Here is a 6,658-nt window from a genome sequence, read left to right as displayed (position 1 = left end):
GTAGCAGCTTTGTATCAGACCCTGAGAAGCCATTGGAAATCTTTTTCCCCTCTCCATTATGGTTCTCTGGAAGTAAATCATCCAAATTCTTCTATTTTAATTTTCCAGGAAAGTGTAATTTTCCATCCCGCAACAAATATATATATATTTATATTTGCATTTATGTTTTTATTGTATTCAAAGGAACCAAACATCTTCATTTTCTTTTGCATAAAATAACATAACTCATATCCCAGGTTTCTTAATCTTTTCTGTAAGCAAATAAGCACAAGGATAGGCAAAGAAGTGCACACACGTTATGCAGAGTTTTTTTTGTTGTTATTGCTGTTTTTTGCTTGTTTTTTTTTTTTTTTTCAGTAAATCCAGGTCACAACTAAGATCTCTGTATATTCAACGGGACACTGTACTTCCCCCTGAGCCTATACCTTAGCTAGAAATGATAGATGCAGTACATGTTACCCACCTTACAGATGATGGATAAATACAAAATAAAGGCATGATATTTCAACACTGGTAGAAGTGAAGTTCAGATGCCCTCTTCATGGAGTGCAATCAATCTCAGTGATGCTGAGGTCCCAAAAGGAAAAGGAGTGCATAAAAATTGCGGTGAGAAAGAAAACTCTGCTTGAATGTCCTTTATTAAAAAGTAATGAAATCTTTGCCTGTTCTGGGGCTATTCTGTTAATTGCTGAAATCTAGACCCAGGCTATCAACCATCCTAAGGAGCACTGATCTTCACCTTTACCAGCACTGTGCTCATTCACACCAGCTGATGATTTGGTCTTTGGTCATTTGAGTCCTACCCATGCTCAGAAATGTTAATTAAGAATAACAGAGCCTCTCTTGCAAATAGTGGTGGCTCTGTTTCTTTAGTTCTTTTAGTAAATACTTTATTTCTGAAATTAGAGCTCCTGAACTGATTTATGTTACAAGAGTAACATTCCCTTATAATTAATTAATTGATTACTTAGTTAATTGCTTAGTGATGTGATCGCTCAGCTCTGTTATGGCATCTGGTATGATAATGAACTCTTACAAAATGGCTTGTTCTTGCTGAGATCTCTCCTCAAAACAGGGGGTTTGCTTATGGATGTGAAACAGAAGGAGGGTTTTCCCACACCCTGCTCTTATCTTTCTTTTCATCACAACTTTCACATTTTGAAAACTTTGGGTAAGTTTTACCCATAATTCAGGAGAAAAGTCTGTATGCATAGATTGATGCTTGAAACATTTCATGAATAGCTGGGTTCTAGTGAGGAGACATTTATTTATGCAGTATATATATTTTTAAAGAAAATTAAGTATGTAATTACATCTCATTAATGTTTATAGTTCATGATTTTTAGGAATAAAGAATATATGTGTTAAGGTTATTTTCTACTAAAATTATTTGCGTTTAGTTTTGCTTTTAGCTGGAGTTTCCTTCAGAAAATATAATTATAACAAATATTTAGTTCAATAAAATTTCAGAATGAATGTTTGAAGGGACTTAATTATCTCTGGCCAGGTTATTTCTTGAATATTCATATCTAATTACCACCAAAACAAGTCATCTTCAGACAAGAATTTGCAAAAATAATGTTTTGACTTGAGCATTTAAACTTCTGTAGCAAATAAAACTTTTTTTCTAGTGAATGTCATCTACATTTCTAAAAATTAATATACCCAAATTGAAATGTCCATACCTAAAAAATGATATTTTTAATTTCCATTAAAACCTGGATCGCACTCAGCTGCGTTTCATTTCATAAAAGCCACCCTAATGGATTTTACTTCAGAAGCCTATCTTTTGCCCTGTGCAATGAGTTTCTGTTAAGTGTCATCTTTGTTTTTATTCCATGTCTGGCCCATGATGAGATTTAAAAATAAAATAATAATCCTACTGTAACGTATCCCATTTTCCAAAGACTTATTTTACAGTTAATATTTAATGAATTATAACAAATCCCTGAACCTTGTGGAGCTTGAAGCCAGCATCAAGTTTTTCAGGGCAGGCTTTCCCTTACTGTGATATTTTTCTGTTCACCTTTAACTAATCTCAACCCAGGATTATAAAGCAGAAGTACATGGAAAAAGTAAGGAAGCCGTGCTTGAGTACCAAGCAGGTTGGTTTCATGGTTGACCAGCTCTCGTTTTCATTTATAAAACTGAATACAAACTACTTGTATCTCCTTTCTTTCTAGCTGTAACTGACCTGCATTAACCTGGCTACTCAATACCATTGGTTTTATCTTTCCAACACAATAGACGCAGAAGTCCTCTATTTTCCCCCCTTTTCTCTTCCTTCTCCTCCTATTCAACTTCAGCACCATTTGGGAGAATGGAAAAATTAATTGATTTTCCCTAATGATGTCTCAGGGAGCAGATCAGGTTAACTGTGGGCAGCAGCTGCAGTTTAATTTGTGAGCGTGCAATTGAAAATTATACACTCCTTGGATTACTGCACCTGACCATGAGGCTGGCGTGCTGCCTGCTGTGTCTTAAAAAATAAAACTCACAAAAAGTCTACAGAAATCCTAGTATCTGTGCAGAGGTATAGAAGGAATACTAAATAGCAGAAAGGGGAACAGAGATCCATCCATATACGTCTGGAAAAATAAGGAAGTTAGTAATTTTCTTAAAGAAATCCAAGGAAGCTGCTCTCGGGAGTTACTTTGATGTCATTTGGTGGTGTTAAACCCAACCTTACTGCTCTGGAATTCTCTCAGCAACCAGAAAGTGAAAATGAGAAAAACTAAGCAAAAAGCATAAATGATAAGCCGCTAAACATGGGTTAATAATCTGAAGTGCCAGGAAAGTATCAAAGTCTTCTGATCTTAAGCATTTTCAACCATATTTGTAGTTTGTTTTTCTTTAAAAAAGGCTGTTTCAACCTGAGAAGAATATTGATCTGTGTTATCTTAAAATTGGCAGGGTGTGTGCGTTAAGTGTAAGCTTGGGGTTTTTTTTTGTTTTTCTAATATTTGACATGTTTAAATTTAAGTAATTTCACTTCCAGAATATACTAGGTTTCTCTTAGAAAATAACAACCAAAAAATAAAACAAAACGTATTTAAGGTGTCCCTAAAATAGAAAAAGAAAAACCAGTGTTTGGACCATTAGATTTTTCCATTTGAAATCATTAATATTTTGCAATCTGGATGAAGCTGTGGATATTTGTACTCTGAAATGTCAGCCAGAATCTTACAATTTCACATACTTGTTACCATTTTACAGGCTTCAGGTTCATATTACAAATTGGTGGTAATATTTTTCAGGTCAGCTAAGTGTTCCCTTCTCCTGTCTCCCTTTCCCAAAATCTCACATTTTAAAGAAAATTGAGAATCAAGTTGGAGTTCCAGACAAATACATCACCTAGATATCAAGAGGGCAGTCCTCCTGCAAACCTTGGAGTACGCTGGGCTCCTGCATGTCTGATAAGGCTCTGTAACACCATGGGCAGTGGAAAACCTGAGCTTGAAGAGACATGCCTACAATCTGCAAAGATGATGGCTGGGTAAAGGGACGTAGGAGTGAGTAGTGGTCTAGATTCTGGAATAAAGAGTAACCAATAAGCTACTTCAGAAAAGGTGGGGGAAAAAAAAAAAAAAATCATATTTAGCTGTTATGAGATAGTCTACCCAAAGAAAAATTCCCATCTCCTTCCTGGAAACTTGAAGCTGCCCCCAGTCTCTGCATTTCCCTGCTTTTTGTCAATCCTTTTCTTTCAGTGCATTTCCTTACGTGTCACAGGGAATTCCCGTGCACAAGTGACTTGCAACGCAAGACAGACTTCCACTTGCACTCCTGACAAATGCACAAAGCACAAATGTTTGAAGCACAGCTGCACTCGTACCCTCTAAATGTTTCAAAAGGATTTGTCTTCCAGGAAACATGGTCATTTGTCAGCTTCCTACATTGAAAGTGCTTTAAAGCAAATAGCACTGGAAATGACAGCCCTGCAAAATACTACTTCCACTTATATTTATTATTTTTTTGTGTGCAGCCCATCTGAGAGGGACAGAGGAAGAAAACCCACCTTACTCTATGTCTTTGCAACAGGAGAGAGGGGCAAGCTAATGCAGTTCACCTGTTCTGCTCTTCTGGCAGGGTAAGTTTTTCTTCTTTGCTTATATCTTGCCCAAGCCAACATAAAAGATTTCTCTGTTCAAATACTAGTTCTTTTCTGCTTTGAGCTCAGAAAGGGAGAGAATTTATCACTTGCAATTTCATATTGTCCTGGTTCAGAGGCGATAGATGCAGTCTCAAGCCACTGTTGACATTCCTGGCATGTATGGATAGCACAGGCAGTTTACATTTACAAGCCAAAAACATAAAGAACAACCTTTCGTAAGCATTTGCTTTTATTGTGACATCTCAGCTGTGCAGCTGTGCTGTAATCTCCATGCCAAGGAGATGAAATCATTAACTTGTTTGAATTCTTGCTTTTATCAGAGCAGAGCAGCTATCATAATGGAAGGAGTAACTTCTCGCTAGGTTAAGTGGTTTTAATTTGTTCTTAGCAGGAGTCTTTTGACTCGACTGTCAGATGGCATTTATATAATGCCGATCCTCTTCAAAGCACTTCTGCAAGACCAATTATCGCAGAACACGCTCTTGCAATCTCATTGTTGCTGCCCTTCCTTTGTAGTGAGCGAGGGACTGAGACACCGAGAGCCTGCTGGCCTGACTGCTCGGGGCTGGGGCTCGCACCTTGCATTGGCCCAGGCTGGCACAGAAGGAGACATCACAGAAGGGCTTAGGAGAAGTCACAGGGATGAGGGTCCCCTCGGCACTCAGAAAAATAAATAAAATGGAAAGTTAAATCCCCAGCATCACCCAGAGCCCCCACCCTGCTGCCCAGGATGGCAGGGAGCAGCGTAGCTTTAAGTGGAGAAAAATACTGCACATACGGAGGATTTTAAAGGGAGTCTCAGGTTCAGGTATTCAGGATGAAACAACAGTTTTCTGCTCTTACCAGAAAGTTCATCTGATGCCAGACAAAACATCAAGTCAGGAACACAGTGGGTTTTCATTAGGAGGAACATACAGCAGTGTTAGGAGCTGTGTTTCTTAAAATGTGGAAGCATTTATTAAAAAAAAAAAAAAAAAAAAAAAAAAAAGGCTTTTAAAGTAAGAAGACTGCTTTCTTACAAAAAGTTAGAATCCTGTCTGCCAAAGTCACTTCTGAACTTGGGACTGTGGTAGATCTGGTAATTTGGTAGCATCTCCTGTGTTTTCACTTTTCGGATGAGGTCTGATGCTCTCTGCCTCCCCTGTTTGTGGCCTGTTCATCTCAGGTAATTCAGCAGTGAAGACATAACCTCTAGGGCTTCTAGAATCAAGAGAGGTGGATGAAGGCTAACCACAAACACAAACATTCAGGAGCAGGCACCTTTGTGCTGGTAAAGCTGAGAGCAGGAAGATCTGGGCTCACAGTAAGGTGTCAGGTTAGACTGAGGTCTAAGGTTCCTAGGTTTCAGAAGGACCAGTTGACATCTCCCTTACAAATTCTGTTGTAGGCAAGTGATCTTAGATATTTGTAACAAAAAGAAATAAGGTATAAAATAGGATTTTGTTTATCCTAGACTCCTTTTGTGATTCCAGGTGTCAATGTACAATGGACTGTAATTCTAAAGCAAACAGTGACCGTGGCAGTAAATGCAATCCCTGAGGGGCTGGTGTGTGTTTATATCATTCCTCTAAGGCTCCAGATCTTCTCTGTAATGAGTAAAAGACAAATATTCCCAGAGCGGGAGAGGTGTGTGGCTGAGCGAACACTTTGCTGAGGCCCAGAAGGCACTGAGGAAAGGAGACAGCTCAGAGAAGGTGATGGGAGAAAGCCATTCACAGAACTTATGGAAATCTCATGAAAACATGGACTTTTGTCTCCAGAAATTCTGCACAGAATTTATTCTTCCTTGCGCTCAAATTGTCATCTCTATGAACATTAATGAATAGAAATAATATCTGTCAGGAATAAGACCTGTGAATATCCTGGACACAGCATCATTCTGTTCCAACTTTTACGTGGGGGAAATAGGGGTCTAGATGCTTTCCTGTGCTGTCATTACAGCTGAGAAAGGGCCCCTTTGTACCAGCTGTCTTAGCTTCTGAGAGCCTCTGCCATACGGCTTCCAAACCATAACTTTCTGCATTATGTTTCCTGCAAACTGTTCCTAGCCATTCCTTGCTCAATTGCATCGAATTCGAGCATACTGGTGTTATTTCAGAAGAGTTCGCAGACAACAAATAGCAACATTTGCTAAATACATGACTGCCAGATTCTACGTGGAAGAGTAATAAAATGCAAAGTACATAACTCAGCTCCACATAGCTTGGTCTGGCTGCTTGCCCTTTTGCCTCTGAATTGCTTTTTGAATCCCTGCCCTGCCCAATACAAGTGAAATTATTCTAATTATACAGTTTGAAAGAGTCCCTGGTGACATGCTGGATAGTGATCGTTTCCTAGTTCACTGCAAAACAATTTCGCATATAATACAGATTACACAAAGGGTCATGAGCTCATAGAAACTCTGAAACTGTCTTTGAAAGCTTTGTATTCTCTCCGAGTCTAGGTCACTTTTGGGTAGGGATTAAAGAAAGATGATGAACCTTCTGATATTTTCAAGTAAGCTTGTAGGCATTTTATTCTTTTTAATCTCCGACTTGCATCCTC

At 38.6% G+C, this 6,658-nt stretch overlaps 1 long non-coding RNA gene across 1 annotated transcript; it reads left to right on the top strand.

Moving 5' to 3' along the window:
• The first annotated feature begins 650 nt into the window (after positions 1 to 650).
• Positions 651 to 6,426, top strand: LOC118175846. The gene is made up of 3 exons (XR_004755154.1): positions 651 to 1,171; positions 3,986 to 4,090; positions 5,587 to 6,426. It is a non-coding gene; the product is annotated as an uncharacterized LOC118175846 (long non-coding RNA).
• The last annotated feature ends 232 nt before the right edge of the window (positions 6,427 to 6,658 follow it).

Source organism: Oxyura jamaicensis, chromosome 18 (assembly GCF_011077185.1).
Source record: "Oxyura jamaicensis isolate SHBP4307 breed ruddy duck chromosome 18, BPBGC_Ojam_1.0, whole genome shotgun sequence".
In the NCBI taxonomy this organism is placed as follows: Eukaryota; Metazoa; Chordata; class Aves; order Anseriformes; family Anatidae; genus Oxyura; species Oxyura jamaicensis.
Note: the sequence above shows the minus strand (reverse complement) of the source record. Positions and strands in the feature narration are given on the sequence as shown.